The following is an 8,965-nucleotide window of genomic DNA, read 5'->3' on the forward strand; positions in this document are numbered from 1 at the left end:
TAGCCTCTGCGGCATCTGAGTGGAAAAGTCTAGCAGGCAGTTGGATGAACATGTCTGAAGATGTAGATTTGTGAGGCATCAGCGTTTGATGGGAGTTGAAGTTTTGAGAGCAGAAGGCCTGTGAGAGATCTTAGGCGACCTGCAACCTTAGGGGTCATGGGACGAGGGAGCTGAGATACAGGTGGACAGCAGGAGTGTGATGTCTCAGAGACACGGGCAAGGAGGGAGGGTCAGCTGTGTCAGAGCAACACCGGTGACCTTGTGCGAGCAGCTGTGGCTGGTGGAGGCAGGAGCCTGATGACAGCAGGGCAAGGAGTAAGGAGATGGGGAAATCGAGGCAGGGAGCTAGATATCTGATTATGAAGGGGAAGAGAGACGGGGCAGTGGGTGGAGGGAGATGTGCTCAAGAGAGGGCTTACATATGTACTTTTCAGATGAGAGAGACTGGAGTACTTTCACTTGTTTAGATGCTGCTTGAAGTTTCTCGGTCCGGGGAAAGGTTGTCCATGTAGGAGGACGAAAGCAGGAAATGTGGCTCAAGGCCGCCGAGGAGCTGGAGAGAATGGATCAGGTTTAGGTCAGAGGAGTGCTGTGCTCCCCAGGGTGGGCCCCGTGGTACTAGGACAGAGAATTGTGGTCAATGTAGAGGATCCAGCTGAGATGTGTGGCCACTGATCTGGAGGCCCCACTCTCCTAGGCTGTGTGCTTTTCTCCATCATGAGATCTGCAGAGAAAAAGGCTGTTCGACTCGTCCAGGGTTGGGGTTAGAAAGACAGTGGTGATGTTGAGGAGTTGAATAAGAGAGTGATTGAAGAGACGGAGCCCGCAGTTCAAGCAGGATAGGGAGTGAGTGACATAAGGCCAGAAGGGGCTGGTAGACTGGGAGAAATTGGAGAAGTGAATGGATTTGAGGCCTTGCTGAGGAATAAGCGCTAATGTGATGGGAGTAACTGGATGAATGGGCCAGAAGGTTGGGAGAGTTTGACATGTGGGTACAAGTGTGTGGGTTCCGGATCTCAGAGGTTCTGCCCATGGGAAGCTGTGGCTGAAATGGAGTGGAGGGAAAGGTATTTGGAGATGAAGTCAAGGGACGGAGAGCCCAGGGTGTGGGATGGATGGACCACAGCGGCCACCTTGGATGGTGGTGGCAGTCGGGTGGAGTCGGCAGTCGGCTGTGAGCCCATTGCCAAAGTCTTTGGTATGTAAGGGGAGTGACCAGGAGGGAGGTGGGCATGGGCTGAGGTCTGGCTTAAACCTCGGAGAGTGGAGGGTAAATGGATGTGGCCTTGGGGAGCAGGGAGGCTGGTGACCCCACCTCCTGACCCTGAGCTAGTGGACTGTGAGAAAGTGAGCAGCCAGTGCTGGGGAGGCCGTGGGGAAGCCGAGCCCTTAGGGGAAGGGGAGCTACGTGTCATTTACTGCAGGGGTAAGGGCTGAGGGTGTGGAGGGCTTTGTGAGCCCCATAGTAGAGGGGTTTGGGCTCTGGAGAGGAGGGGGGTGTTTACTGGGGAGGAGAATCAGAGCAGGGTGGAGGGAGAGCACAGCAGGAGAGGCAGTGGAGGTTCCTTCTGGGGTGGTGAACAAGGGATAAACATTGTGAGAACACAAAGTTCTGGCATCCCCAGGGCCTCTAGGGGGTAGGCTGGAGCGCTCCTGCACAGCTGTACTCAGGAGGGGGCCTGGCAACAGCGCGCCCCCCTCCCCCCAAGAACGGCTTTGAGGACATGGCAGACACCTTTTAAGCTGTAGTCCGTGCTGACTGTAACTGCTTGCTAGGGGGAGGGAGCGTGGGGCCCCTAGGCTGGGATTTGCCCAGGGAACTCGGTGAGTGTGCAGCTGTTAAAGTGACTTCCTCCAAAAGCATCTCACTCAGCCAAGTTTGTTATCTGTAGATAAAGATTTTCAAGGCCAAGCACTTCTGGAAGGCTCTCCATCCAACAGAATCTCTGTCCAGCTGCTGTCTTATGTTTGAAATTCCTTTAGTGGGGGAACCAGAGCTTGACAAGGTCAGATAAGTAGTAGAAGATAAATGGCCCTGGGGAGAGGACAGGGTTAATCAGCAGAGTCTCACCAAAAGCAAGTGTTGAGTGAAAGAATGACTTCAAAAAAAAAGTTCCTTCTGAGTGAGAAGAGGTGATGTTTAGCACCTTTTGAAAATTATTTGTATTGTGATGAGACGAACACCACTAGCCCGACAATGGACCCCGCAGTGGTGGAAACAATTCTAGCCCGTGACCCCAGCCGAAAAGTGCTCGGAGAAGGCCCCCGCTAGACCTGCCACCTTCCTCTTGGGCAGCAACTATGCAAGGCTCTTTCCTCTCCTCTCTGCTTTTGTTTCACTCTTCTCTCTCCTTAAAATGCACCCACCCTCCTCACCCCACCCCTGCCCGCCTCCCCCATTCTTAGGTGTTTTAAGTTCCAAAGGCCTGCTGCCCTGACTGCCTCTGTCTGGGGGATCGTTGCTGTCTCTGAACCTCCGAGGCATTGCCTCTGACATGTTAATTCTTTTCACTCTGAGCAGCACTGATCTGAGTACATGTCTACACCATTTTAGGTGAACAGTTCAGTGGCATTAAGTACATACACGTTGTTCTGCAACCATCACCACTGCCACCTCCAGAACTTTTTCATCATCTCAAACTGAAATTCTGTACCCATTAAACAATAACTCCCCCTCCCCCTCCCTCCTCTCCCCAGTAACCCCTATACTATTTTCTGTCTCTTTTCTAGGTACCTCATATAAGTAGAATCATTCAATATTTTTCCTTTTGTGTCTGGCATATTTCACTTAGCGTAAGGTCTTCAAGGTTCATCGATAGATCATGTATCAGCATTTCTTTTTTTTAACTAAAGCATAGTTGATTAACTAAAGTAATGTTTTGTTTCTGGTGTACATCTAAGCGATTCAGTTATTTATATATTCTTTTTAGAATTCTTTTTTATATATCCTTTTAAATAATATATATATTTTTCATATTCTTTTTCACTATGGTTTATTACAAGATACTGAATATAGTTCCCTGTGCTATATAGTAAGACCTTGTTTGTCTATTTTTATGTATATTAGTTTATATCTGCTAATCTCAAACTCCTCATTTATCCTTCCTCCCCCTTTCCCCTCTGGTAATCATAAGTTTGTTTTCTATGTCTGTGAGTCTGTTTCTGTTTTGTAGATAAGTTCATTTGTATCTTTTCTTTTTTTTTTAGATTCCACATATAAGCAATATCATATGATATTTGTGTTTCTCTGTCTGGCTTACTTCACTTAGTATAATAACCTCTAGGTCCATCCATTTTGCTGCAAATGGCATTATTTTGTTCTTTTTTATAGCTGAGTAGTATTCTATTGTTTATATATATATAAAATTCTATATATATATAGACAATATATTCTATTGTTATATATATATATACACATACATACACACACACACACATCTTCTTTATCCATTTATCTGTTGATGGACATTTAGGTTGCTTCCATGTCTTGACTATTGTAAATAGTGCTACTATGAACATAGGGGTGCATGTAGATCTAATCTCTGGAGACAAGCAGATCATTGGTTGCCTGGTGCTGATGGAAATGGTTGGGAAGCGGACAAGGGAATATTCTGGGTGATGGAAATATTCTGTATCTTGATTGTGGTGGTTGTTACATGGGTGTATATATTTTTCAGAAGTCATAAAACTATACCCTTAAATTAAGTTTTATTGCATGTTATACTAAGCTCATAAAAAGTCACTTAACATCATTAGTCATTAGAGAAATACAAATCAAAACCACAATGAGAAACCACCCCACATCTAAGGTAACTATAATTTAAAAAGCAGCAACAACAGAAAATAACAAGATTAGAGAGAATTAACAAGTCTTGGGGAGAATGTGGAGATACTGGAACCCTGTACCTTGCTGGTAAGAATGTAAAATGATGCAGCCACTGTGGAAAACAGTTTGGTGGTTCCTCAAAACGTTAAAATTACCATATGACCTGGCAATTCTACTCCTAGGTCTGTACCTAAAAGAACGGCAAACAGGGATTCAAACAGATACTTGTACTGATACATGAATGTCGATAGCAGCGTTATTCACAATAGCGAAAAGGTAGAAACAAGCCAAGTGTTTATCAGTAGATGAATGGATAAACGAAATGTGTTATATACAGTTGACCCTTGAACAACATGGGTTTGAACTGCATGGGTCCACTTATACTTAGATTTTTTTCAATAAATACATACTACTACATGATCTGTGGTTGTTGAATTCATGGATGTGAAACCAAGGATGCAGAAGGCTGACTGTAAACTTTACACAGATTTTTGGCATGGAGGGTCAGTGCTTCTCACCCCTGTATTGTTCAAAGGTCAACTGTACTTCCAATGGAATATCATTCAGCCATAAAAAGTAATGAAGTTAGGATACATGCTGTAACATGCATAAGCTTTAAAAACATGCTCAGTGAAAGAAGTTGGATACAAAAGGACAAATATCTAGGAAAGGAGAATTCTTAGAAAGATTAGTGGTCGCAAGGGACTAGGAGGAGGGAATTGGAGTGATTGCTTAATGGGTACAGAGTTTCGTTTGGGGGTGATGACAAAGTTTTGGAAATAGTGGTGATGGTTGCAGAACATTGTGAATGTAATTAATGCCACTGAAATATACACTTAAAATGGTTAAAATGACCAATTATCAAAGAAATAAAAAGAAACAATTTTTAATTTCAGCAAAAGTTGAAAGCAAAAAAACATTAAGATTTTAATTTTGTAAAGGTAATGGTTCTCAGAGATATAATTTGATACTTTTATCTCTGCCTGCCTACCCTACATTTTCACTGTGATGTCTGAGATGCCTCCACCTCAGCTATGTCCAAAGCCATGACTTTCTGCTTCCACTCTGTTCCTCCAGATTCCTTGCCCCATAGTTGACCCCTTCTCTTGTTTCTCAGGCCCAAACAATGGCATCATTCTTGGCTCCTTCCTTTTTCACAAACTCCAGATGTGAATTGAAGAAAAATAAAGCTGATTCTATCTTTGAAATATATCTAGACCTACCCATATATGAGCACTTGCTTTATTACAGTATTACTACTGGTGAGCAGCGAAGTAGATTTTCAGTAAATGGTGCTTAATCAGCTGACAATCTAGATGGAATGAAATCAAACAAAAATCAATTCCAAGTGAATTGTGGATCTAAATGTGAAAGGCAAGATAAACTGGAAGATGACATAGTAGAATATCTTCATGATCTCAGGGTGTGCAAAAATCTGAGGGCAGAAAAGTTTGGTCTGCTGTGTTTATGCTGTATCTCCAATGTAGACACCCAATATTTACAGAATGACCATGAAAGAAACTTCAACATTCTCTTGAGCGATATACACACATACAAGTACTTGGATCATTGTGAAGACACACAGTGTTCTTAAAGGTAAGATTTAATGTCATATAAATGTCACTTCTCATTAGTCTATCATCTAATGAAATCCTGATTAAAAACCCATTCAGGGAATTCCCTGCGGTCCAGTGGTTAGGACTCCGTGCTTCCACTGAGCAATGAGGTGTGATAAGGCCTACCAGGAGGTAAACAATATTTTAAAGCCACAATTATTACCATTTTGTTGAATCTAGGACACTGTGTATTATAAGGTGCATCACTGGTTTGTGTGCCACTAAGAAAAACACTGCCAACTAGCCTATGACTTCTTAGATGCCTCCTGATTCAAAGATCTCACAAGTGTGAATGGCATTGACGCATGGATTCTCAGACAGATTAACAACAAAAAAAAAAACTAAAATGCCAGAATAGACCCCAAAACGTACGTGATTAGTAGAAGATTAATATTGCAGATAGCTGGGAAAAGAGGGATCTTTCATCGACTGGTATTGAGAAAATTAGGTGGTCATCTAGGAAAAAAGCCTCCTATCTCACACCTGATGCACACACACACACACACACACACTCCAGCTGGACCAAAGATGCGAAACCAAAAAACAGTTGTAGAAGAACTTGAGGGATAAAAATTTTTATATTGTCAGAATAGGGAATACCTTTCCAAATATGTCATAAATTGAGAAGCCACACAGAAAGACTGATTATCTGACGTCTTAAAAGCAAAACCCAGAGGCAAGGCCGACACTGCCCCACAATGTAAGTGAAAATACAAAAGGTAAGCTGGGAAGTAGCCTGGCTGCTCCTCCCACAGAGGCCTTGACCCACCGCATCGTATTTCCAGGGTCCTCATTCTCCCCAGACCCGCACTCGCATGGCCACTGCCAGTGCTAGTCTATATGGGACCTCAGCCATCTCCTAAAATTCGAGGGTTATTTTATACCAACATAGTGGGTTGAATGGTGGCCCCAAAAGATGTGTCCCCTGGAATGTACAAAGGGACATTTTCTGAAAAAAGGGTCTTTGTGGAATGAGTGAAGGATCTGAGATGAAGTCATCCTGGATTAGGATGGAGGAAAGCGCTTGGAGCCATACCAGTGACAGCACGCATGCTGAGCTGCAGGCCACATGGGATGGTCGGATGGTCCTGGCCTGGGTACTCTTCTGGAAGTTTCCATTTACCTACCTGAGCTACCCCTCTGCTCCTGGACCCCACTGCCTGGGGAGAACTTACAACAGCAGGTACAGGTGACACATCCTCTTTAACAGGTGGCAGCCCAGCAACTCCTGCAAAAGGTCCGGCAGAGGCCCACTCAGACTGGGCCATCCACACGGCATGGCCCCTCACTCCCAACCACCAGCCCAGCCCCGCAGCCGCTAACAGGGCTGCAAGCAAGAGCTGCAGGCGCTCTTGCTGCCTGGGAGGGTGTTTCCAGACCTTGATCCAGGCACACCTGGGAAGGGCTGGCCGGCTGAGTCAGGCTGCCCAGATCGGCCAATCCTTGCCCATCAGGGGCTCATAGTTGCAGAAAATGGGCCTTGCTGCACCAGCCAGGTCCAAGGAACAGGTGTGAGGTCCTGAGGATCAGGATGGACATGGGGCTGCAGCTCTGGCTTGTTTTCTAATCATTTTAACTGACCCATGAGTGGGAGGCAACTGCAAGAAGACCCTCTCCTCACAAGAGGGATCTAGGAGTCAGGGAGAGGAGGGGTGGTGGGCGGAGACAGAGGCCTGGTGCCCGGGCGCAGTGGAAGCCTCTGGAAGAGCCAGTGGAAGGAGGCTGCACAGAGTGAAGCCCAGGGTCACAGACATGTCCAGGAGCTGCTGTTTGTTAGTTCAGGTCCTTCTCTGAGCTGCTCAGGGTCAGCTCTGACCGACAGGTGGGGCTGGGGCTGCTTTGCATTGAGGGCTATGGGCGCGGTTCCGGTGCGCCCAGCCCTGCTGGGTGCCTGCCCAGGTGAGCTCCATATCCTGGGAGGTGCCTGCCCAGGTGGGCCCTGTGCCCTGGGAGGGGGCTGCCCAGGTGAGTCCCACGCTCTTGAATGCGCCTGCCCACATGAGCCCCGTGGGCTGCTGGGTGCCTGCCCTGGTGAGCTCCATATCCTGGGAGGGGCATGTGAGCGAGCGTCCTCTCTTTGCAGCCGGCACAGAGTTGCTCAGTGATTCCCCCATGGACACCATGGACACTGCTGGGATGAGATGAGAACCGGGAGAAGCTGCTGGTGTCTGAACCTCTGCCCGGGCCCGTCTAGAGCGACGAGGTCAGTAGGTGGGTGCTGGCCGCTGTGCTGCGTGAGGGAGGCCCCACGGGTACCTCTTGTTTCCTCCACCTGACACCACGGACGCACCCCCGCCCGGGACGGAGGGTGCAGCCTGCCCTAGGCAGGTGGGAACTCCTGGTGACCCTGTTGGGGACACCGGAGGAAGGGACCAGGCAGGAGGGGAGTGGGCGCCCACGCACAGCCATGGGGCTCGGGGCCCAAGGGACCTTTCTGGGTCTGAGTTGGGAGTGGACGAGTGGTGGTGAGTGTGACCCAATAAAGCTGCCCTGGTGACATGAGGCTGACCCCGCTTCAGGGAGACAAGCCTCCCGGGTGACCCCCAAAACAGGATTGGAAGACAAACCCTGTTAAAAGGTTTTGTAACATGAATCCTGCTGAAGGAGAGGTTTTTAAATTTATTTATTTATTTTTAAATTTTTATTTATTTATTTATTTATTTATGGCTGTGTTGGGTCCCTGTTTCTGTGCGAGGGCTTTCTCTAGTTGTGGCGAGCGGGGGCCACTCTTCATCGCGGTGCGCGGGCCTCTCACTGTCGCGGCCTCTCTTGTTGCGGAGCACAGGCTCCAGACGCGCAGGCTCAGTAGTTGTGGCTCACGGGCCTAGTTGCTCCGCAGCATGTGGGATCTTCCCAGACCAGGGCTCGAACCCGTGTCCCCTGCATTGGCAGGCAGATTCTCAACCACTGCGCCACCAGGGAAGCCCTGAAGTACAGGTTTTGTAAAGCTAATCCCCCTAGAGGAGGCTCTGTGAGCTCTTCCCCTCGGGGTGGGGGCGGGGGACGTGGAGCCTGCCGGGAACAGGCAGTCCCCCTGGACGGGCGGCGGGTGCAGACCCCACTCTGTGGCCCCATGTCTGTGCTTCTGGGCGGGTAACTTGGCTTCTCGGAGCCTCAGCTTCTCAGTCCGTTTGAGAGGTGATGGCAGCATGGATTGACTAGTAAGTTTCTCAGAACAGAGTAGAAAGGGGTCTTGTGGAAACTGCACAGAACATCGTCTTTAGGGGAATCGCAGGTCCCGTTTCCTGCAGGTCTGTCTTCAGGATCAGGAGAGCGGATCTAAGCAGATTTGCAGTAGAGCCTGGGGACCGGCTCGGTTTGGTGGGTCCTCCTGTCTCCTGAATCATGGACAGGGAAGCTTCAGCGGGCAGTGGCAGGTTCATCCCACGTCTGGAAGTGTCTGGACTCCAAGGCCCAGCAGCCCCTGAGCCCTGCGTCTGGGCCCCCTGGAGGCAGGTAGGACAGGCTGGCCTCCTCCTCGGCCTCCTTCCTTCCCAGGACATGTGAGGTCCAGGCTTTCGTC

The sequence above is a fragment of the Eubalaena glacialis genome, chromosome 19 (genome assembly GCF_028564815.1).
Source record: "Eubalaena glacialis isolate mEubGla1 chromosome 19, mEubGla1.1.hap2.+ XY, whole genome shotgun sequence".
NCBI lineage: Eukaryota > Metazoa > Chordata > Mammalia > Artiodactyla > Balaenidae > Eubalaena > Eubalaena glacialis.